Source organism: Crocodylus siamensis, chromosome 2, assembly GCF_052110815.1.
Source record: "Crocodylus siamensis isolate JL-2025a chromosome 2, ASM5211081v1, whole genome shotgun sequence".
Taxonomy (NCBI): Eukaryota; Metazoa; Chordata; order Crocodylia; family Crocodylidae; genus Crocodylus; species Crocodylus siamensis.
This window is the reverse complement of record NC_143396.1, coordinates 163,763,848-163,789,249: the sequence shown is the minus strand read 5'-3', so window position 1 is coordinate 163,789,249 and position 25,402 is coordinate 163,763,848. Positions and strand designations below refer to the sequence as shown.

Below are 25,402 nucleotides of genomic sequence, written 5' to 3'. Positions count from 1 at the left end.
GGCATGCCAGAAAAACAAAACCGGGGCAGGGAAGACATGGCAGGATGCATGGCATATTAATATAATTAATCATAATTGCTCCTTTTTTTCAAAATGGTAAACGCCAGGTTTTCTAAAAATTCTAAACCTGGTGTCAATAAATAAAACTTCGTATACTACCTTTGTTGTTGTATATTCTTTTTGTTGTGATGAGAGAAGAGAGAGGAAAAAAAAAAGAGAAAAAACAGAAAGAGTGAAAGAGAAAGGAAAAAAAGGAAAAAGGAAGGTGTGTGCCTTGCCACCAATGTCTCCCACTGCTATGCACCGCAGCTCAGGCCTGCTGATTCAGGGCAGTATCCAGCAGAGGGAGGCAGCAGCCACCAGGGCTGGGGGGCTCAAGCCTCCCCGATGGTCCCAGAGCAGGGGAAACCCAGGCCCAGGCCAAGGAAGGAAGGCCTGGCCATGGCTCAGGCAGACAGATGCCCCACCCTACCCAGGTGGGGGCAGCACAGGACTGCCAAGGCCAGGTGCTTGGAGCATAGTACAGGCAGCACAGGGGGAAGCAGGCACTGTGGACAGGCCAGCTTGGCTGGCCCCTTGGAAAGGCAAGGCCTGGGCAGGAAGCAGAGAGCCCTGGGGCAGCCCATGGGCTCAGGCTGTGGCTGACGGGCAGGCAGGGGCATCCAGTGGCACCAGAGATGAGGCCTGGCCTAGCCTGTGCAGCTCCACAGGGATGGGATGCAACTACTTGACCCATGAGGGGACACTGCCTTACCAGAGTAGAATGCCAAGCTCAGGGGGGCTCCCAGCTCCAGGCTCAGCCATCCTGCACACTGGGCACAGCATGAGTGGGACGGAGCCACCCCCAGTGTGGGAGCCTGGCTGCAGGAGACTCCTGGGCCTTGGGAACAGCTGCCACAGGCAGCGAGGTTCAAGCCAGCTGAGAGCCTGAAGTACAGTGGCTCTGTGCAGTGCCTACCCCAGCCTGGAGGCGAGCTGTGGGTGGGTAAGGCTGAGACCTGGGCTCTGGCAGGCCAGGCTAGGCATGGAGACTCTTCCTGGGGCCCAGGGGGCTCACAGGGCTGGGCTCCTGCAACACGGGTAGCTCTGCCCTGCTTGTGCCGTGTCTGGCGCGCAGGGAGGCAGAGCCCAGAGCCGCCCCCACCGCGAGCCCAGCATCCTGCCCGGGCCAGGCAGTGTCCCCTCATGGGCAAAGCAAGTGCACTGCATCCCTGCGGAGCTGCGCAGGCCAGGCCAGGACACATCTTGGGTGCCACTGGGCACCCCCACCTGCAGCCCAAGCCTGTGGAGCCCTGGGTCAGCCCCACTTACCACCCAGCCCTTACCGTCCCCAAGCGGCCAGCCAGGTTAGCCTGCCCACAGCACCTCCTCCTGCACCTGCTTGCCCACATGCCACCTGGCCCCAGCCCCTAGCAGCTGCTCTGCCCAGGTGGGATGGAGCATCTGTCTTTCAGAGCCTTAGGCTTGCCTACCCACTGGGAGCCTCCAGCACAGCACAGCACCTGCCAGGCCCCAGACCCTGGCCCTGCCCACCCACAGCTCCCTCCAGGGGCTGGGCTAGGCTGGGGGGCACAGCCCAGGCAGAGGGAGTAGGGTCAGCAGAATGCAGGCAGAATCTCTGCCTGCATTTGCCTGAGTCCACTCCTAGTGCCTTCTGCAGTGCTGGGACCTGTGGCTGCTCCAGAGAGCCTGGAGCAGCATTTTTAAAAAATGAAACAAATTTCCTCACACCTCTCCTGGCATGCCAGGGAAAATGTCTCCACATGCCATTAACTGGCATGCATGCCAGGAGTTGCCTATTTCTGATTTATACCAAGGGAGGCAGTCAAGATCAATGCTATTCACATTGTGCTCCTAGTAAAATAGCATTCAGGTCTGGAGAGGGGACAAAACTAGTTCAGGTTTCCCTCACTTTATGCACGTTATGTATGTGCAAATTTGTTGTTATGCGATGACCCATTTTATACCGAAAAATGAGTTATATGCGAGGTAAATTCACCCTTACGCAGTCAGTATGGTGGAAGTCTGCAGTCAGCTGCTTTGTGCAGTGCATTGTGGGAGCGATGCGCACCAAAAAACAGTCTCCTGTGTGGATCTGTGTCCTTGCTCATTGTCTGCAACATATGTTTCCGTAGTTGCCCTCTCCATTATGGTAACATTTACCACCACCCTGTGGTTGTGTGTACTGTCTTGTGAAAGTGGTAGAAATGGCTCTGAGGGTCAGTGCAGTCTAGGTCCTGGAACGTATCCCTATTTGTTACATTTGTAAAGTGAGTTCCCTTTATGCAAATTCAAGTTATGCATAGTTTCCTAGGAACACATGCACAGCATAAAGCAAGGGAGACCTAAATGTTCAATGCTACACAGAGACACGTTTAAAGGAGTTTTGCAGTTCTCTCAGGGCATGCAAGTTATTGTGCTATATTTAGGGGTCTACCAAACTCAAGAAGGCGGCTGGCCAGTTTTGCAGGCAGATCCCGGGGCCGGCTGCCATTTTCATAGGCTAAGTGCTGCAGGGATCCATACACACACCCTTATTGGCTTAGGGGTTCCAGCAGTCCCACCCCTCCCTGCAGATTGCCACATGGCTCCAAACCATGTCTTAATTACCCTGATTAAGCCTGGGGAAGCCATTAATCCACATTATTAAACATGGATTAGTGGTCACCCCAGGCTTAATCACGATAATTAAGTTGTGGCTTTGGGCCATCTCCAAGCAGCAGGCTCTGCACTTTCGGCAGGCTCTCAAGAAAAAAAAAAAAAAAAACAAGAACCCATAAAAACTCCCCCCTCCAAAAAACTTACAAGTAAAGCAAAGTGTGGGAAGCCCCACAGTCTTGAAGCAATGGGGGGGGGGGCAGCCTCTCCCTCCTCCCCCAAAACACAAACACAAAATGAGCGACACCTAGATGGATGGCAGGCCTACACAGCAGGATCTGGGAGTCTTGGCAGATCACAGACTCAGTAGTAGTCAGCAGTGTGGCAAATTCACCTTTTATGCAGCTGCATTTTGGGACAACAGAAATGTCAATAGAAACATAAGATGAAAGACATGGGAAATGATAGTGCCTCTACTTACTCCTTAGTTTAGGCCTCATCTAGAATATTAGGTGCAGTTTTGGGCTCCACATTTTTAAAAGGACACGGAAAAGTTAGAGAAGGTCTAGAAGTGAGTAACCAAAGTGAAAAAAGAGCTTGGAAGTCAAGCCACATGAGGAGAAATTGAAGGAAATAGGCAAAGTTCAGCTTGTGGAAGAGGAGGAGCTTAAGAGGGGACATGATAGAAAGTTGAAGGGCTGCCATGAAGAGGAAAAACACCTCTTCTGCTGCAGAGGAGGACATGGACCAATGGCTTGAAGTTGCAGCAAGGTAGATTTAGATTGAATATCAGAAAAAGCTTCTTCACTACAGATATGCCTACACAAGATGCTGACTAAGCAGTAACCGAAAACCTGCACAGTAACACATCACAGCACAGACAATGCTAATGCACTACTACTACTGCACAGTATTATTAGACTACTGAGTGGCAGCATGACCTAAAAACATTCTCTGGTGAACTCTGGTTACTGTGCATTCGTTCAGTGCTTGCTAATAGAAGTACTAAGTAAATACACAGTAACAACGGCACAGTAGCATCTCATGTAGACACACCCTGTCAAAACAACAAGGCACTGGAACAGACTGCCTAGGGAAGTTATGGATTCTCTGTCATTGGAGATGTTCAAAAAGAGGTGGGACAGATATTGGTCAGGGATGACCCAGGCATAGCTATGTCTATGGTCGATTATGGGTATTTCCAATGCTTCTGGGCTTTGCTGGGTGCTGCATGGGGCTGGAAGGAAATTTTTCCTTCTGGCTGCTACATTTTCCTCAAAAACATTGGGTATTGGCTGCAGCAACAGAGCTTACCCAATGATCGCCTTGGTCAGAATCAGGATTATTATGTTTTCTTCTCCTGTGAAGCTTATAAGGAAAAACTTCCCTGCTGAAAGGCACTATAGTGCAGGTACGTAATCCTTTATGGAAAGACATCCCCTCCCATTGCACACTTTGTCCAATCAGAGCTTTATCCAAGCCAGGTCACCAGGGGCAGAACCAGGGGCAGGGGAGCGTGTTGACATGCCCCCTTCCACCACTGCCCCTAGCTGATCTAAGTGCAGAGGGAGCCCCCAGAGCTGCTCCTGTCCCACAGTTGTGCGGGGAAGTCAAGTCTCAACAAGAGAGCACAGGTTCCTTCTTTTAGCACTTGCTCTCTTTCTGTGCCCCCCTCCCTTTGCAGATGTCCCCTGCTAGCCAGCAGCAGGTGCTGTAGAGGTAACCTGTGCACTACTGCTGTTGCGGTAATACCAACTGTCACAAAAACATCACAAGACTCAGGATTTCCAATAACTCCAACCCATGATTTCCTGATCAAACCCTCAAGTCTCTAGATTTTCCCAGCTGGTAAATCTGTTGAGGGGAAGGGGCAGGGCAGAGAGGGAGATCAAGGCCCAGATGACTGGGAGAGAGTGGGGCAGAAGCAGGAACAGGAGCAGAGCTGGGATGAATGAGGCCCCGAGGCCAGGATGGGTTGTCCCGAGGGGGTGGGGGCAGGGGCCGGAAGAGGTATGGCTCCCTGCAGCTGGGCTTCGCTTCTGACTGGGAAGAGCACCCTGATGCCTTTGCCTTGGGAGTTCAGCTGCATGATGCCATTGCTGCCCACCGGGCAGACAGGGGATGCAGAGTACTCAGGCTACACAGTGCATCCCCTGACTGCCCAATGGCAGAAAATACACTGGCATCATGTGGCTGAGCTCGCAGGGCAAAAGGCAGCAGGGTGCAGAGCCCCAGCTCACAGCGTGCCTCCACCCTGGGGGTGGGGGGCAGAATTACGTCACCTAGGCCACACAAAAAGACAGACAACAGGCAGAGGGGAAGGGCATGTCTGTCCTCCTATAGCTCCACAGAGCAATTCACAGATGTTAGGGATGGAAGGGACCTCAATAGATCATCAAGTCTGACCCCCTGCAATACATTACATTTTCCTATGACTGCCTGTTTTTCCCCCAAGTGGGTATTGCTCACTACTAAAGCTCTCAGATCTTTCCTCTTTTAGAATCTGCAATATGCTGTGGTCGTCTTACCAGCAAGCAGCAGCTTCCTGGGGTGAGTCTGCCCTTGAGAGAATGCCCAACACTGGCATCTCAGCTGACAGAGGCATCACTTATCCCCAAGGTCTGGATCACTTCAGGGAGAATTAAAGCTGCGAATAGGAAGACTGCGTTGCCAGTCAAAATATTATTTTGCAACAGTTAGTGTAGCCACTGAGCCTCAGGGGACTGAGGAAGTTTCTCCTTGAATAGAGTTACTGTGTTGCTTTATAATCCTGGAGCACTGGGATGGTGAAAAACAATTGTTATTTTGTGGAAGGGAGGAAAGAAGGGGGATTTGGACAATAGCCAGCACAGAGGCCACACAGTATCTCATAGGGTAAAGCATGGCCTGCCAGAACAGCCAAAAGGACAATACAATATCAGTTTCAGTTATACAGAAAGCTGCTCTGCAGTTACCTCAGCTTAAATCTGAGGGGCTTTTGGGCCCAAGCAGGCTGCAAACAGGACACACGAAACATTCCACTGAGAAGTTACTATCTGAAGACAGTGATTCTCAACCAGGGGGTACCAGCACTCTAGGATGCCATAAGATCCTTTTACAGATCCACACAGTTCACAAGATAAGCCCAGAGATTTCAAATAGGAATTCATATCATCAAAAACATTCCAACTTGTTATAAAGAAGATAGATGCTAGTCTATACTGTGTGTTGTTTAACATATTAATTTGTTTACTTGCATAGGTTTCCTAAAGTAGACTTTTCTCAGGCGATGTTGTTCTACCACTTGGTTGTATTAGCTTTCTGTTGTAGAGTTTCTTAGTTCTTCACAACACAACTGCTCTAGTATTTTTCTATCGTCAAAAAGTGAGTGAAAGCTAAGAGCTGGCATTTTTTGACAGGTGCCTTGAGTCTAACAAGGGTGAGAACCACTGCTATAGGTTTTCTAGAACTGAAGGCAGTTTCAGAGATGAGCTTTAAGAAATAAACTTTGTGGCTAGGGACAGACATTCAAAAAGCCCAAGCCTAAATTGATTCAATCTTTGCAAGTTAGTCTAACCTGCTTAGGTTGAACCAATTTGCAAATACACAGACATTCCCTCAGGCCTGAGGAAGTGCAGGCACATGCCTGCAGTTCCTCAGACCAGGCGCCAGGGTGCAGTACAGTGCACCCTCAACTGCAATGAAGCAGGCGGGCGGGCAGGGCGCGGCCAGCCCAAGCAATAGCCTGGATTGAACTGGCCAGAGAGGGCCTCCCTATCCCACCAGCAGGGACCAGAGCCAGGGTCCACCTGGCATTCCTGCAGCAGTGGGGGCACAGCCAGAAACTGGCCAGCATGGCCCCTGAAGCAGAGGGAGGGGGGTTATTCCCCTTTCAACCCCCAGGGGACCGCTGCCACCCACTTTGCGCATGGGGCAAGCACCAGGATAAGCCCCCTCCACTGGATACCAGTGCGGGGGTGGAACAGGAATCAGAGCTGCCATGGACAGTGTAGTGACACTGGGGCATGGAGGAACACCAAGACTGCTGCTGTCCCATCAGGGTCCTGCTTCCTCACCACTCCAGGAGTCAGGCGGGTGCTTGGCCAGAGCCAGGATGGCAGGGAGAAGGCTTAATTTTGCTGCAGAGCGATTGGCAGCAGTGGTGATTGGGGCAGGCAGACTCCAACTGCAGTCCCCTGGGAGCAGTGGGGGGTAGGGGGGGAAATACCCTCCCCCCCTTGCCCTTCTGCCTCAAGGGCCATGGTGACCAGCCAGGTCATGCCCCCCAGTGCTGCAGTAGCAAGGAGGGAGCATCACGTGGAGTTAAGAATGGCTGCTTGAACTAGAGTGGTGTCAACTTGATACCAACGGGAAGGCTATCCTTACACTGATAAGAAGCAATCCTTTCCAGGTTTGGATCACAGATGCCCGATAGCAGGGGTTTTCCCTTCCTTTATGTCTGCATAATGCACAGGCTGCCCGAGGAAGAATCTAGAAGTACTACTGCACATTCAAGGTGGGGGACAATCTAGGCTATCCCTTGGAAATTGCCAGGTCTTAGTTTTCACTCATTTTTGAACTACAGACAAATAACAAAGCAATTTTTCTGCTATAAAAAAAACTCAGAGACCAAAAAAAGGTCAGAACATTTTAAGACCATGTATTCCTATTTGAAATCTTTGGATTTATCCTGCAAATCATGCATGCACACCTACCAGTGCTGACATTACATGGAACCCCAAGGCATCCTTGAAGGGATCTCAAGGAACCCCAGTGTGCTCTGGCAACCTGACTGCAAATCACTGGCCTTAAGCTATGGCTACACTGTGAGGCTTAGGTATACTGAGATGTAGTTTGCTGTGAAGCGTGATGAGGCAGTGCCATAGGCTTCTATGCAGAGTACCATGCAGGCAAATGCCCAAGGCCTAGTGGGGCTTTATGCAGCCAATGTAGGTATAGCCAAGCTAGCCAGTTTAAAACCTGGCATGGGTATGTCTTAGGGATGTGAAAGGTTAAACATTTAAAATCCATATATTTATACTGGTAATGCATTACTGATTAATATTTAGCGCAGAAGGGAAGCATTGCGGTTCTTAAAGAATGGGAAAGCAGCAGGGCAGGGCAGGCAAGTGGGAAGGAAGGAGAGAGGGAGAGAGAGGGCAAGGGAGGACCCATAGCTTATGAGTAAGGATCTCTGGAATTTGCACTGGAAGTGTGCAATGCAATCATTTCTTTAATCTTGGAGTTTCCCCCCACGCACCAATGACTGGCAGAGGGGCGCAGAACTCCCTGCCCACACCTGATGCCTGGCTGGTGAAAACGACAGCTGTGGTTTCAGGCACAGGTGGCACGTGGCATGGTCCTTCCTCCAATCAGTGGCAGGGTGTGCAGAGAAACACTAAGATTAAGAAGCTGCTCAGACTGCAAGTGAAAGCAAAACCAAAACTAAAACTGTGATTAATTTGTTTCACTTTCAGTTCAGCAAACACACAGAGCAGTGTCTCATTTCTTTTCTTTAGCTGTGGAAGTCTGAAGTGCTTGCATAAGACTGATAGGAGAGCGTGCTCCCTCATCCCCTGAGATTGGCCATCAGTGGCCAGGGAGCAGGGTGGTTCTGAGAGAAGCACTAGCTGGTACCCACCCTGAGATTGCCACTGGCACTTCTAGTTTTGCAACCGGCACTTCTGGAGGTCAGCAATCGGCCACTGGGGACTCCCCCCACCCCGGTCAGCAATCAAGACTGAAAGAGCAGGCCCCTCCAGGGTACAAGCCCTTGTGACTGATAATGCAAGTAACATGAAAGCTGCACAGCAAACGTTAAAGGCAAAGTATCCTCATTTAATAGTATTGGCTGTCTTGCTCATGGGTTGAATCTTCTGGCAAAGGACATAGCAAGTGTGACTACAATGAAGACAATACTGGCCAACTGCAAAACTATTGTGAAGGTATTCAACAATCATCATGCTGCTAATCAGATTTTGAAGAAGTTACAGAAAGAGAAGCTGGGGAAAGAAAGTACAATTTTATTGCCAGAAGAAACTAGATGGGGCTCGGCTACAAAATGTTTACATAGATTGCTGTGCACAAAGAACTGTTTGCAGTGTGCTTCAGTAGATGCTGCAATATCCCAGATTATTCCCATGAATATTTGGAAGCAGATTCTCAACAGTCATGTGTTCTGGGTTACAGTTCAAGAAACATTCAATTTCCTACTACCAGTTTCAGTGGCTATCAAGAAACTTGAAGGAGATGCACCAAGCCTTTCAAATATTCCAGAGATATTCAGACAACTGAATGGAAATCTAATTGAGCTTTTGCCTTCTTCACCTCTATCCAAAAAAGAACTAAAAGTAAAACAAATGTTTACTAAGAGATCTGAGTTTTGCTCTCATCCAGTTCACCTGGCAGAAAACCTTTTAGATGCTCAACACAGAGGACGACATTTATCAGAAGGTGAAGTATCTACTGCTCTCGATACCATTATGGAAGTAGCTAAGACTGTCCCCAACATCGACGAAATAGCCGTGATGATAGACATTGCTGAGGGCCACACAAAAGGAAAAAAAAAAACAACTCTGGAGCAAAGACATCATTTGGTGGGCAGCAGAGAATATCCTCTCCCATGGTAGAAGGAATACTGTAACACCTGACTGTTGTCCAGGATTGCTCTAAGGATCCTAAGCATCCTACCAACAGCAGCTCAATAATGACAAAAAAGAGGAATAGACTAGCAAATGAGCTCACTGTTAAACTTGTTTCTATTTCTCAAAATCTTGTGCTTCTGACTGATTTTCCAGAAGCAAAATTAGTGAAGCAGCAGCAATGTGATAAGTTGCCCTTGCCCATAGACTCATTGGTAAAACCATCCTTTAGCAAAAGAGAATGTGGTTCAAGTAGTTCTGAATCAGATTTGCCTCAGTCTGATTCTGAAATGGCACTAATAAGTAGGGAAAGTGATTCTACAGATAGTGACAGTGGAACTGGAGGTGCCGCAGCGACCTCAGTGTAAGAGAGTTCAATTCTGTCAAAGTAGATGAGTGGACAACCACAGCATATCATGCAGAGTTCTTGGGTGTGCTAAAATTAGCATCAGTTTCAGAGCCTTCGGGTTTTTTTCTTAAATTTGAACAAGCAATGTGAGTGAAGTACATGCTATTGTACACTGTCTTTACATTTTAAACAAGTAGTCCAATAAAAATCTTTCCACAAAGCTTTGAATTTGTTTGAATATAACATTTAAGCCACAATAAGTGTGCTGTATTTAATTTTTTCCTAATCAGATATTTCAGTTCAAATACTTGTGTCTATTGGGACCATAAAATTAACACGGGGGTACTTACATTTAGTAAACAAAACTTAAAAAGTCAAATAAAGATGCTAAATCAGATCACGCTTTATTTAGGGCATTGGAAAATTTTCAACTCAAAACTCAATTCAAAGATTCCAATTTAAAGTTTTCCAGAAAATCCACATCTCTGGTTATGTTGTTGTGTTGTCTGGCTGGGCTTGCCACCACCTCCTCCCCACCCTCCAGTCAAAGATCCTTGGGAGCAGCTCCCAGCACTAGCTGTGTCCCAGCAGGTCTGTCCATGGCCCCACACCCTGCTTCAAGAAGCGGCTGCAGCCCCTTCCCCACAGCAGGGAGGGGCAGGCACTAGCCAGGGTTCCAGCCGGGACTACATATATGTTGATGAGTTTAACAAATAAAAATTAAAGGAGGTTAAATGGATAATTTTTAAGCAATATTTACATTCCTCGTATGTCTTCCCACACTGTAGTGACCTCCTGGCAGCAAGGCAGACATAAGCTTAAATGATTTGGCCTTGGGGTAAAAGTACATATGGGAGTTAGGGGTCCCTCATAGGAAGGTACTTGCTATCTTGTACTCAGCCATTCAGTTCAAAGGCAGTCAGAGCTGTAGGAAAAAATGACAGCTTCTAAGCCACATGGAGGCTTCAGGATATTCTAAAGCTCGATACACTTACAACCAGTAGCCATAAGCATGTGCCCCTTTTCCTCACTGCCACAGTAGGTATGACAAAGCAGTGGTGCCTTCACTGCTTGGAGATTCCCTCTCCTTTCTTAGTTAGCATTGGGTCTCATCTTCCTGAAAGCAAATGGCCCTATTTCCAGGTGCAGCCTGATTCTGCTTGACAGCTCAAATAGAGGGAATAAGGCTCCTGTATGCTTATCTACTCTGGTCTTTTGCATCTCAGGCATAGCAGGCATCTAGCAGCATGTTGCCCCAGTGGCATGTTGGGCAGACAGAAATAGCTAGGAATTACATGGTGTTTTGGACATGTTCCTTATACTAAGCCACGCACACAGCATCATTCTTTCTCTGCTACGTCAAGTCTGTGCCTGACAACAATGCCATACAAGGGAACTCTTCAGGGACTGATTGCTAATTTTACAGAAATTTTGCACCAGCCTGGATGTGTCAGCATTGTACAGTGTCTCTGGTAGGAAGATGTCTCATCCTGGGCAAAGTCAGATTGCTTGTGATCCTTCCTGACCTGTGCGTCAAGGAGCTTTTCCCGAATCAGGAGGTATATGAGCTAACCAGAGGTGATGCTCTGCTAGACTTTGTCCTGGTCAAAGGAGATGACCTGGTGACCATCTTAAATATAGAGGGAAATCTGGGCGACAGCGACCATGAAACCATCATGTTCACTGTCCAATATATGGCAAATAATAGCAGGATTGAAGTCTTGGACTTCAAAAATGCAAATTTCAACAAGCTTAGGTCACTAGTAGGGGAAGTGCTGTGGGACCAGGGGCTGAAAGTGTGCATGAAGAATGGCTGTTCCTTAAGGACACAATCCTTGAAGCACAAAAGAAGTCCATTCTCATGCAGAGAAAAGGTAACAGAAGGACTGGAAAGAGCTCACTGGCCAAACTTGCGGATGACACCAAGTTATGGGGAAGCGTGGTCACGCTTGAAGATACGCTACAGATACAGGTGGACCTAGACAGGATGGCAGGTTGGGCAGATCAGAATCTGATGAAGCTCAGTGTTGAGAAATGTAAAGTGCTCCACCTGGGGATAAGAAACCCCAAATACACCCACAGGCTTGGCAGCACCAAACTGACTAGCACTATGAATGAAAGGGACCTGAGGGCAATAATAGACTACAGTATGAATATGAGCTGGCACTGCAATGCTGTAGCCAGCAGGGCAAATAATATTGTGGCAGGCATCAATTGATGCATCTCCAGCAAAACCAAGGAGGTGATTCTTCGGCTCTACTCAGCACTGGTGAGACCACAGCTGGAGTACTGTGTCCAGTTCTGGGCACCACACTTCAGCAAGGATGTGGACAAGCTTGAGAGAGTCCAAAGAAGAGCCACCCATATGATCAGTCTTACACAACAAGCCATACGAGGAAAGGCTGAGGGATCTGGGACTCAGAGGGACCTGTTAGCAGCTTACCGCTACACTAGGGGAGTACATCAAGGGTTTGGTGAGCAACTGTTCACTGGGGCACCCAAGGGCAAGACTAGGGCTAATGCTCACAAACTCCTGGAAAACTGATTCAGGCTCAGTGATAGAAAAAACTTCTTCACAGTTAGGGTGTCCAGAGTGTGGAATAAGCTCCCTCCAGTAGTGGTGCAGTCAGCTACCCTGGAAATCTTCAAGAGGAGACTGGACGGTCGCCACCTGACCCCCAGTTATCTTTCCTTCTTGGAGCAGGGGGCTGGTCCTGATGATCTTTCAAGGTGCCTTCTGGCCTTACAATCTATTAATCATTATACTGGATATTTATAACCCAATTCACCAATATTTATAACCTTGTAATAGGGGTGCACTGACAGAGGTTTTGGGGGCCGATACCGATAGTCAGTTTCCAACACAGCTGCATGCAGCTGGCAAGTCTGGCATAAGGGTGGAAAGGGGCATGCACAATTCAGAATAGGCCTGCACCATAAAGATACTCTGAAAGTGGAAAAGAGCAGAGAGGGAGGGGAGGGACAGGAGGTACGAAGGGGCAGGATGGGAAAGAAATTACATATAAAAGTTCCAAAATGGCCAAAACTGGTTTAAGGTAAACCTGGTTGGATTGAGCATCAGACTTAACTGATTGAGGTCAAACCGGTTTATGGAACTTCTTTCCCAGACCCCTCCCTGGTTTAAGTTAAACCAGAGTCCTCCAGCATCCCAGCATGCTTTTCGGCCTGGCCTGCCCTGTGCTCTCTGCTCCGGAGAGCAGGGCTGGCCCTACCCTTCTGCTCTCTAGCTAGAGCAGTTGTGAGGGTATGCCCCACCCTGAGGCAGAGTGGGCAGGGAGGGGATTAATTTCTCCTCCATCTTCTCTCTCCCTGGGGGACCCCAGCTAGGTTTTGCCTGCCCAGGGGTGAAATGACAGAGGTGGTGGCCGGGGCTAGCAGACCCCGACTGAGATCCCCTGGAGGGGAGAGGCAATGGAGGGGAAAATAAGCCCTCTCCCTGCCCCCTTAGTCTTAGGAAGCCATTCCAGCCAGCGTCTTGCAACGCCTCAGCTCCTGGACCCACGAGGGGGGAGAGACTCTGACAGAGGCTGCTGTGCCATGGCCAGGCAGAACCTGGTTGAGGTTCCAGGGGAGAGGGGAGGGAGGAGGGAAATAGACCCCTTCCCTGCCCCCCTTACCATAGGGGGCCATGCTGGGCCGGATCTCGTCCGGGTCTGACCACACTCCTTCCTCCCACCCAAACCTGACAAGGGCTGCTTCCTCCTTCCCCCTCCAAACACATCATGGCTGGGTTCCCTGCAGGCCAGGGTGAGGTTTTAAAACCCTCCGTAATCATCCTCAAGCCTGCCAGGTTTTTGGCCACATGCCCCTACCCCCAGCTCTGCTTCCCTCTGCCACTGTGGAAGGGAAGGGAGGGCTCACTCTAGCGCCCCCCAGCTTCTGGCCTGAGTCACTGCAGGCATGTGGCTGCATTTCCGAAATCAAAGGTGAATGAATATGTGTTCACTTGCTTGCCAGTTCAATCTAGGCAGGCTAGACTAACCTGCAAAGATTGAATCAATTCAGGCTCTGGCTTTTTTAATGTCTTTACTTAGCGAGGGAGGGCCAAAATAGCTTATACTGACACACTGCAAAGAAAAAGAAAAAAGACGCAGCAGTAGTTAGGAGAGCACAGAAAGAAATTGTAAAAGAAGTCAGCAAAAATCTGACAGTTCAAAAACAGCTGTAAAAAGAGTGGGAACAAAACATTTATCTTGCAGGCAAATTGTTCAGAGAGAGGTCAGTGCAAACTCAGAGCAGCAACAGCTCCGTTTCTGCCAAGAACAGACATAAGAGGCATTTTCCTCCTGTATGTTTCCAAAAACCATGAACATTTCTATTTGGAGTAAAAGTACTAATGCCTCTAACAGCTCTCATGTCACAAATCGCTAACCAGCAAAAAAAAGAAGGAAAAAAGCTGAAGTTTGGGGATAAGGACCACATGTGCATTCCAGCGAAGAGAAAGAGAGAATAATGTTACAAATAAGCATGAAAAATTTCCAAAGGCAGAGTCCAATGAGAAACAGATGCCTTTTGCCTCACTGGCCCAGCATCTACAGTGTCAGGCAGATAATGTGCAACCCTGTCATTTAGAACTGTGGTATTGTGCTGATGAAACAGGACGTAAGTCTGCAGTCACTACCAAGCTTTCCAGATGAAAAGGCTAAATTACCTTTGTTCCACAACACCTGCCTGTTCAATAATTCTTGCCCATTTTCTCAAGGGTCACAAGAGGGGTGGGGAGGGTACATCTCCTTGGAGCCCAGTCACCCTTCCCACACATGCAGATGCCTTTCACTCAAAACTTAAAGCCAGAGACATAGTACAGACCAGACCTTCAATTGGTGTAAATCAGTATGGTTCTCCTAAACCAATGGAGCTCTGCCTTTCCATGCCTGCAGGAGATATGGGGTAAACGATTCATGATCTAACAGCATGATTGGGAGGGAGGGCAGGGGTTTCTTGGAGAAAAGCAGGTTTTCATGGGGGGGGGTTATTTGCAGTTAATTTCATCACCATTTAAAGCAGCAGGCTTTCTGGTTGGAAAGCCCACAGTATCACAGAAGCAGCGTTCAGCAGCACAGTGGCCTGAAAAATACAAACCATTTCTTCCTCCTCATGACTGCTACTCTATGCCAAAAAAGGGGGCTGAAAGAGCTATATTACAGGCTATTAAACAAATAGAGGAAGACTGTTAAAAAAAAAACTCATGGTGAGAGCCACACAGGAACGCTGAATTAAGCAGAGAAAAGTGAGATCCCAAATCTGATCTATTGCTGTACTGTCCCATAAACTTCATTTAGAGTCAGAGCCCCTCATATCTGACATACAGTGGTAGAGAAGTCACAGTAACAGACTAACAGCTGGCAAAGATTCAGATTTCTCAAGCCTTCCTTGGGTTTCTACATACTCCAGACATCAGTCACAGGGGCAACGCAACCAGAACAAAACTTTTCAAAGGGCAAGGGTTTAGGAAGTAGTGTGGCTCCCATGGCTCACTAATAAATCTGTAACAGGATATGGCACTTCAGTATCGTTCAGTGCCTGAATTTAATTCAAGGCAGCCTAGGCTGCAGAAGGGGATCGTCTTTATTGTGCTGTGGTAACAAAAGAGAAAGAGGGCCCCCTTAGTTCCCATTCTTCCTCCTCATGATCAAATGAGCAGATCTGGATGCTACTGTATGCAAAGACAAATCTCCTCTGAAAAAGTACATGGTGAATTTAGTATATTGACAGCTACAGCTTCAATCCTTTTATTTGGCAGCCATCTGCAGTCCAGCAGACAAAGCTAACTTTGCCATCAATTTAGCACTGCAACAAAACTATCAGGGCAAAGTTGATGCAAGTACCTATGTGTTTTATTTTCTGAAGTACAATAGCATTGCTCCTTACTATAATGGGATGTTGTTTTAAAAATCATTAAGCTGAACTTATATTGCAATTTATCAAAAACTCTGATGTTACAACACAAGGTAGAACAGAAGTGGGCAAAATTCAGCCTGCAGGCCAGATCTGACCCATCAATTTATATCTGGCCTGTGGCTAAGCCCACAGCATACGAGGTGGGGCTGAGTCCCACCTACTCCTGCCTACGGTAGACTTCACCATGCTCACAGAAAGCACGGTCCAGTGCACACAGCTCCCTGTCAGGGCTGCTCTTGCTGCTGCTGCAGCTGCCCATGTGCTGCTTAACCACCTCCTGCACCAACCTCTGGCAGCTCCTCCTCCTGCCCCATTCCAGGGAAGGGAAAGCTGCAGCCAGGTGGCTCCTGCTTCAGAGTGTAGGGCTCCAACTTCAGGCTGCCCTCCACCTGCTCCACCTGCCCAAAGCATTTATTGTAGAATTCAAACCTGTAGGGCACCTGAAGGGAAAATAGTGCTCTTTGCCAGCTTCAAGAGTTTCCTAGGTTTTGTATATTTATTTTATCTAAAACATTCTTTTCAAAGTCTTTTTGTTGTTACGTGACTTACCAACATTAGCTGAAGTACGTATTTTAGAGCTGGGGCAGGTGGGGGGGGGAAGGGAAACAAGAGCTAATAAGATCCTCAGGGTGGGCGACTTGGTTGGTTTGAAAAAATGTTAACTGCACAATAGGGCACGAGTACCAAGGAAAGAGAATCTTATACAAGGCTGAGATGTACAGTCATAACATTGGCAAAAATATAAAAAAAAACCCTAGAACTACAAGGCTACCTTAGCTTAGTCTATTCTTCCTCCTCTTGACTTCTGCTGTACCGAGAGACAGACGGTTAACATTTCTGGACTTGAGCAACAGCAAAAGAAAACATTCTTTTCACATGCAGCCTGAATTAAGGAATGTTCCCACAGTACTCCTCACATTCATCACTCTCAGAGTACCAGACCAGCAAAGCAGTTGATTACCCAGTGTAATCCTGTTGATATTCCAAGTTATTAGAAAGGCACTCTGAATGGGACACCAGGGAAAACTCAGATATTCCAAAATGTTAAAAATTCCCTAAATGCATTATGATTGTGATAACTGAGCCTCCACAGCAATGGATGGAGCAAATGTTATCACAGAGATAACTAGGGAATGCAATGAAGACTTCCAGGAGCCTAGTTTTATGGCTGTTGTAGGAACTGTCCTTATGTGGCAGGGTGTTTCATTAACTGCAAATCAAAGTTCACAAAGGCTCTCTTGCCAGCCTGTTTCCCTGTCCTGCCTTGAATTTTTACTGAGCAATTTAAAAAGATAATCCATCAAAGATCCTAGGTGATCTTGACATCACTTGAGAAATACAATGCAGAAATCATTAGACTTGAAATAGCAGCAGATTCCCCTTCCACCCACACATGAACCAGAAGAACTGTCTTCTCAGTCTCAAGACAAAGTTTCCCATGCTCACATTTCACACCCTCAAAAATAAAGAAGTCTGCAGATATTGCCAGAAGGACCTGCAACAGCCAAGCTCCTGCTGCAGTTCCAGAGGCATGAATTTGAGCCTTCCACAGGACTGGCTCAAAAGTTCAAAAGTTCCTCTTTCAGATTTCATAGACATTAGGGCTGGATGGGATGCTCACAAGATCATCAGGTCCAGCCCCTGCCAAAAGGGCAGGAAGTCAGATGACCCCAGCAAGATAAGCATCCAGGTGTTCCACCAGCTGACCTAGCTATAAATAGATAGCTAATCATTCCGGCTGGGGAATCAAATGCAGCTGGATGGGAGGTTGGCCACATCACTCCTTTGTGCATGACAAATTACAGAAACAGCATACCTTACCCACAACTAGCATAGGGAATAGCTTGGCTTGGGAGGACCTTTGCCTGATACTCACTCAGGAGAGTGAGAAATGCAGCATGCACAAGTAAAAATATGTCCATACCTGAAGCAGGAAACAAAGGAAAACAGAAAGCATAGATTCTCTCAATGTAGCCAGAGTTGTACATGGTACTGGCTAGCACTCTGACATCTTGGTGCTTTCCCCCCTTCAGGCATTGCCAGACCTCCATGGCTGGAAACAGTCCAGTCTGGGTACAATTAATTTTATCAGCAAATTAATTCTGGATGAGCTGATGCAGGAGGAGCTTGCATCAGGCAAATCAAGGCAAAGGCCAAATTAGCCAGGCAGTTTCCCATCTGGAACAAATCAGCCTAGCAAGGCTTTGCAGGCACCGTGGTGAGACAAAAGGAAAATGTTGTTGCCTCCTGTCTGGCTATGAATCTTTACAATGAAGCTGACCAGCAGCGTTTGCATGAAGTTTTTGCCATGGAGGGAGGTGGTCTTCCCTCATGCTTCAATGGCTACAGGTCATCTGCAAATTATAGTAAAATTAAGGAGGGGATGGTGCCAGGTGAGAATCTTATTAGAAGTGAAGAATAATAATAATAATAATAATAATATAAAAACCATTCTACAGTCCTGCGTAGCCTTTCACAGTTTGCTCTACTGACAACACAATCTTTTCCTTCATAGCTCTTGAGTCTGCACAGAATCAAATTGGGACAGTGATTCGAATCACCAAATCGAACCACTGTCCCTCCAAACTGGTCAAAGCAAATTCTTATCGCTTCCCACAGGTCTATCAAACACTAGTCCCCAGGGTAGAATGGGGCTGTCAAAAGCTTACTCATGTCAAGAAAATATAGTATGCATTGTGTATGGGAACAGCTCACTGCATCTTAAGGCAGTCAATAGGCAACTTTCTTTAAAAAACTATTACAGACATTGCAGATCCTTATACAAAAAGGGGGGGGGGGCGGGCAATTATTTCAGCTGGCGGGCAGCTTAACAAGTTTTGGTGAGCTGCTGAGGGCCACAATGGCACTAGCTCTCTACCCCCTGGTCATCTTCTTGGGGCTGGAAGTCCTGCCCCTAACCTCTGACCTTTGCCACCAGAAGTCCCTCCCCTTGCCCCTGAAAGTACTCCTTTTGGGAAGGTGGTCTGCCATATTGGGACCAGAAAAAACCCCCAACCCCCCCCCCCCCAAATTTAATACTAAAAAAAAAATCAAACATCCGTAATAATATATTTTATTTTTATTTTAAAAAATAGTTTTGTCCTGATTTGTCCTGTATATATGCAAATGACTGCATAATAACTTAAAGTGAAGTCTTACTCTTGTATACTGTGGGAGGGTGTGGATGTGTATGTATGTGGGGTGTAGGGGGGAGTGCAGGAGTATGTGTGGCTGTTGGCATAAGACGGGTTTGAAGGTACATGGGTGTGCATGTAACCCCCCACAGCTGGTCAGCACCCGCCCCCCCCCCCCCGGAGCCTGCACACCTTGTAGTGCCTCCCCACCATGCCAAGAGCACACAGCTCCAGAGCAACCTGCACCCGCTCTGCACCACTTGGCCGTGGTACATCTTGCCACCCCTGGGCATGCAGCGGGGCCGAGGCAGCTCCTTCCAGCAGCCACCACTGCTCACCTGAGCCCTGCAGTAGCAGTGGGGACCAGCGCACGCAGCCCTGACCCCATGTGCCCTGCATCTGCTCCAGACTCACTCATCTAGGCCGAGCAGCACCATTGCAGAACAAAAGTGCTGCTCAGCACAGGGTAAAAATCAGACCTTCCCTCTCGCCACCACCAGGCAGTTCTTGGTGCAGCCACCCAGAGCCCGCACCACACTGGGCTGCTGTGCGGCTCCATCACCGCTGCCTCCGGGCTGCTCAACACAGCAGCAGTGACAATGCAGAGCAGCTGCAAGGCAGCCCAGAGGCAGTGGTGATGGAGCCACATGGCAGAGTGGGTTCCAGGTGGCTGCACCAAGAACTGCCCGGCAGTGATGAAGGGGAGGGGCCACTTTCCCCCTGCACTGAGAAAAGTAAGGTCCCTTCCAGCCCCTAACATCTATGAAACCATGAAACAGTTTCTGCTCGACTGCCACCACTGCTGCTCAGTCCAGACAGGGGAGCCCAGAGCAGGCACCAGGGCCCAGCCTAAGCAACAGTGGCACAGGAGAGAAATGGCTGCTTAGCTCAAAGTAAAAGTGGCCCCTTGCCACTGTCAGACCTTCCTGGTGTGGCCACCTGTGCAGGGCTGCCCTGTGTCTGCTCTGCACTACCACCGCTGTCCCACCAGGCACCCCAGAAGTGGTGGTAATGTGGCATAGACACAAGGCAGCCTAGCACAGGCTCTGGGCAACTATACCAGGAAGGGCTGGCAGTGGCGGGGTGGGGGGCACTTTTGCCCTGCACTGAGTAGTGATTTGTCCTGTGCTGCTGCTGCTCAGCCCAGATGGGTAAGCCCGGAGTAGGTGGGGCATGCAGGGTTGAGGCTGCACCGCACTGGTCCCCACTGCTACTGTGGGGCAGGGGCCAACGGTGGTGGCAACAGGAAGGAGGAGCCACCGCCACCTGGCCTGCCTAGAAAGGCAGTCCAGCCGCAAAGCCGCCCCAACCACATGGTGTCCCCAGGGGGCAGCAGGACGCTCCATGACCAAGCAGCACCTCCGCCAGGCAGCACCAAGGGACCCACTGCGGGCCAGACAGACTCTCCACGGGCTGGATCCGGCCTGCAGACATATTTTGCCTGCCCCTGCTGTAGGAAATAAAAATAAAATTCCCTTTCTCTAGGTTCCCCAATGAAAGGAGGCAGGGTTTTTGTGGGAGAGGGGGAGGGAAAAAAAGTGTGATCATGCAACTAGTGGCTACAGCATGCATAATGTGCACGCACAAGGGGGGAAAATTAAGGTTGTACAGCAAAATTTAAATGCTAGAATTAGGGTTATGTATTTAAAAACTTTAAATTCTTTTGATGTGTGCATGCATGTGCACTGCACCAAATATAGCTATCCTTCATTAGTAGGAAGCTGCACAGTGTTTTAGGACAGGTACAGGATCTTATTTAAGGTAGCATTTAGTTGATCCTCAACAAAGAAGTGGCAGTTCCTCAGAACAAGCTTCCTACATGCTGGAGGTGTGGATCTGGAGCAAGTGAGAGGAAGGTGCAACAGCCAAGGCATCTATGCAAGGGGCTGCCACTGAGTCTTCTTTTTCCCTCCAATAGTTATGCGTTTATCTGAATCCAGGGGATACAACTGAAACAGCAACTAAGCCAGCCTAAACAACCATTTGAATTTGAGAAAAATTCAAGCCCTAAAACCTGCTCAACAAATACACACACAGGAAGGAACGCCCTGCATTTTACAGTGATCAGGACTGCAACAAACCCATTTGGCCACGGTGACACGTGCAGGCCTGAAAATGACTAAGAACAGGTCTAGCTTGTGGTCAGCACAAAGACCAACAGCAGGTTCCAACAGCTTTCTGCATTTCCTCTTCTTTGTAGGATTGAAACAACCTCATGCCACAGCTTCAGCCCAGATATTAATACTTTCTGAACAGCCAGAGTTAAAACATAGCCCACAAGTCATCCTCTGCTTTCCCCTAGTATATTTATGTGGTCTCAAAGCATACACATGCATAGGTCTGGTCAACAATTTTAGGATGTCTGATTTCCACTTGCAGAAAGCCACGGGAAAGCCAGAATGTGCTTTTCATGGTAAGTAGGGTTCTTTTTGTAAAAACACTCAAGTCCAAACCATGTTTTCAATTCCAATATCCTACTGTTCCATTGATCTTACAACACGGATATGGGACAAAGGGAGCGTGACTATGTCCGTCTCTTAGGAAGTACTGGGATACAGAGGAAAGAGAGAAGAATTGCACCTTTCTACTTCATAAAAATCTCTCTATTGTCACTGTGGGAGTCACCCCCACAAACAGGGGGTAGGATAAACAGTGAAGCTAACTATATATAAATGCATTCAAATACATATGGGAAGAAAACTGGAAGGCAAGAAAGCTCTCTTTTTCCTCCTTTCTTTCAAATCAGATTGATAAGGACCATCGGTTTTTGCCTTCTTCCGTAGCCCAAGTTTGGTTCCTTGTCTAGGACTACCTGAGCACAGACGTTAACCTAGCAAATGTTCTGACATAGCAACCTAAGGCATTGGAAGTGCCTTGGTCTCTACTCTACCTCTATAACAGTGGTTTTCAACCTGTGGTCTGCAGACCCCTAGGGGTCTGTAGACTATGTCTAAGGGGTCCTCAAAAGATAACTATGATTAATCAAAAGTATGTATATACCCACATTCTCTGTACCTCCATTTGATTTTTTTTTTTTTAAGATTTGCAAATGAAAAAGGCTGAAAACCACTACTCTTTACCATAGGGTGTTTTGTGGCAGTGGCATGACAGGAGTGAGAGTGAACAATCTTGTGGACCCTTTGAATAAATGGCTTCCTGTGAACACAGGGAAGTAGGTTCACTGGCCACAAAGATCTCTTCTAGTCTCTTTCAGCATCATGGTTCAGTTCAATTCTGGTGACCTTAGGTGTTATTTAAATACCTGCAAGTAAAAAAATAACAACCTACAGCAGGAAATGCTATTTCCAGGAAACAGCATAAATAACCTCAAATTAATGGATTTAGTCTAGAAACTAACTGCATGCATCCTATAACCATAAACTTACATTTGTGCTACGAAAGAATACTGATGACCTGACCCAAAGTCTATTGTCACTCGCAAAGCCCTCCCCCAGCCTCAGATAAGCAGCTTGTCTCTTGTGTGCAGGGCCTGTCCCACACATAATGTTGAATAAGAATACCCCTAACCAACTCTGCATGAAAGAAACATCTCACAAAATTAAAGGCTTTCTGGAATTCAGCATCAGAGGCTCAGCAAGCTTTTTGTTTTCAAGCAAATGACCAATAATCACAGTACTGAGAGAGAGGGAAAAGAGACTATATTAAAATCAAAATCAAGCACCACCATACTTTGTTCCTAGTACCCACCCCAATTGCTCCAATAGAATATATAGATATTTCACTGGATAGACAGTTTACAGATACATTTACAAAAGGAGAAGACTATCCAAGGATAAAATCAAATAATCTGTATTTCCCATAAAGAGCTATTAGGCACCACTAATGTTACTGTTTATACATATCACTAGTCAACACATGCTATGGAAGTCTTCCCAATTGATGATACTGCATAGTCATTTAGAATTTATCCACTGTTACTGCTGGGACAGAATAATGAATAGCTCTCTACTTGTAACAGATGCAGAACTATATTGAATATATGCTATATGTTCATGGCAAACAAGGGCTCTATTTTTTTTTTTTATGGATTCAACACTGACGGTACAAATACGTTTTTAAAATATGACAACAAAATACAACCAAAAAAATAAAAATAAAACAGCCTAATTTGGTAGCATTTTACATTTCCATGACTTAAAAGGTTGACAGAAGAAACAGGCTCAATTTAATAAGCTAGTGAATAAAATCAGCGTACAGATTTGTAGGTTCTAAAAAGCCACCATACACTTTTGAATTATTGGAGAATTTCAGTAATTCTTGCCATTAATAGAAACAGTTGCTATAGAAGTGGATTTTTTATGCCTTTGTTTAAAAAAAATAAGAACAACAACAACAGCTCTGTACAGAAGCAAATCTCATGAGATACTTCAAAGCTCAGGAACATTTTAGGATTGTTGAATTTTATCTTGTCAATCATAGCTGGATATCTATAGTAGATAGTTATTATTAAAACAGCAGCAAATCACCACCTACATGCATTCTAGGATAAAAGGCTAGAAAAAGGGAAAAAAGGTCTCTTTCAAAATTAAGTGTAAAAATGTTTATGCCTTAAACCTGCACTACAAAGCTCAGAATGTCTATAGCCAAGAAAACGTATTTGAGACTCAGACTTTTGAAATGCGATGCTGCACCCAGAATGCATTTGGCCTGTTCTAGCATGTTAACGGTTCAAGAATAAGGTCATTCAGTTCTGGCATTAATTATTTTTGGAAGAGAAGGCTAGGTCTGCCCTTGGAATAGCTATGCCAGTAGACACAGCTTGTCCTGGCAACAATACAGTTTTGCTGGTATGTCAGTCATGGATCTTGCATCAAGTCCCAGACTGACGGTTGGGCCAGCAACTCTGCAACATAGGTCTGGTCTGAAAGCAATTTAAATGCTTGTCCACTAGAAAAACAGACCATCGGTGGGACTGTAGCTTAGAGTAGGAGTTTTCAGTCAGTAGGTCACATAGAGGCTGGGGTGGCAAGGATGAATGCAACAGAGGAGCCTGATTCTTTACACACTAGAATAGATTCCACACTCCCCTGCACACACTGCCTCCCAAACAGGGGGCAGCTCAACTGGTTTAGTGCCAAGAGACAGAACTGATACTACAAAGCCAGCATGCACAAAGCTAACTTGGGTGTCTCTGCAGCATGTCTGGGAAGCAGCTTAAGAGGGGAGATGGCCATGGAGCTGTGCCTAATGTTGGGACAGGGTGGGGAGGTTTGCTGTGAGATTGGATCAAGAGAGGTGGTGACCCAAAGGCAAAAACATTAGTAATAAATTCTGAGGTGGGGGAAGTCTTCTTCCATTGCATCTTATGTCACCTACAAATCTGTATGCTGATTTTATTCACTAGCTTATTAAATTGAGCCCATTTCTTCTGTCAACCTTTTAAGTCATGGAAATGTAAAATGCTACCAAATCAGTTTATGTCCTCCCTCCCCCCTCCCTCATTTCCCTTGCAGCAAATGAAACTATTCACATAGGTGCCCCTCAGTCTACTGGTTGTGTATACAGACATTATACACACATCACAGTGTGTGATAAAACGAGAGCAGGTACCTTAAAATCTTATGGGAACATGGGGTAACAATACTGTATTATTGTTTGCGACATAGCTCAGTGACATGTGTAGCACTTTGCAAAAAAAAGGCAGCAGAGAGCTTTTGCAGAGCAGCTGTTAGGTCTGATGCTCATGAAGCAATTAAAAGCATCTGACAAGATTAGCAGCCTACAAGCCTGGAGTCTATTGCTCATTGGCACCCACTGTTAGCAGCAGAGCCCAGAAGACAAAGAAATGAACAGGACTATAGTACATACCATGGGTAAAGACATTTACTTCTCTTTCATTAAGAGTTTAACAGTTACGTCACCCACTAAGTCCCCCCCCCTCCTCCTCCAAGGGTACAGTGGTGACTACAGAGTGCTACTGTAGAGCAACTGACATTTAGGGAAGCCCCATCTCCTTTTTTCCTCATGATAAACTGATTGCGTATTGGCACTTTTGATGGCCTGGGATTGAAAAGATCATATTCAGAATGACCAGAGAGATATTGTAAAGGCTGACTGAGTGGTCCGCAATGGAAGCTTCTCCCCAGATTACTTGGCCCTTCACTTCTTACACTTGAAAAAGCACAGATGCAAGGTTATTAATGTGGTTTGTTTACTACCACATTTCAGTTTGAAGAGCACTTTGTGGAAGCAATTGAATGTTTTAAGACACGGGCATTTTTACCTCTAGTCCTCTCACTGCTCAGTTTGTTTGTTCGGGTTTGAGATGCTATCACCCACATGTATACATGTCGTTCTAAAGCATAAATTATTCTACATAGCATGCTGCAGGATTCATTATCCAGAGCTCTGTAACAGGATTCATCTAGAGCCAGCATCCATTCCTGCAGATGAATGTTGGCGTTTGCCAAGAGTTGGGCTGTGAATGACCACTCTTGCTGCTTTTGAAAAACAACTGAATAAACTCTCTAGAGAGTGTTATTTTTAAGTCACTATCCCTTTGCCAAGACTTATGACAGTTTCTGCCACTGCTAACAGCCAGGGAATATGAAAATGAACTCAATCATAAGAATTTGTTGTGCTTTTAGATCAGGAGGAAGAAAAAAAAAAAAGAAGATTATTTCCAAGAAGTTTTTCAGATGCTTCCAATGCATTTTCCATCCTCCTAACTATAATAACATGGAGGAGAAACAGTCTGTTCTGGCCACTCATGTTCAGTTAAGTTATTGGGAAGGGGATCCATCTGCTAGAATTCAAAT

General features: G+C 46.9%; 1 protein-coding gene across 5 annotated transcripts in view; it reads right to left on the bottom strand.

Annotated features, from left to right (window-relative positions):
- The window catches only part of LOC149871028 (septin-11), a 120,319-nt gene that overhangs the window by 56,947 nt on the left and 37,970 nt on the right, over positions 1-25,402 (bottom strand). The window contains exon 1 of one of the 5 annotated variants that reach the window (XM_090032022.1): positions 17,414-17,436. The exons of the other annotated variants lie outside the window; for them this stretch is intronic. The gene's annotated coding sequence lies outside the window, so the exon portion shown is untranslated. Of the gene's footprint in view, positions 1-17,413; positions 17,437-25,402 lie in introns of those variants that run through there. 5 annotated transcript variants of the gene reach the window in all.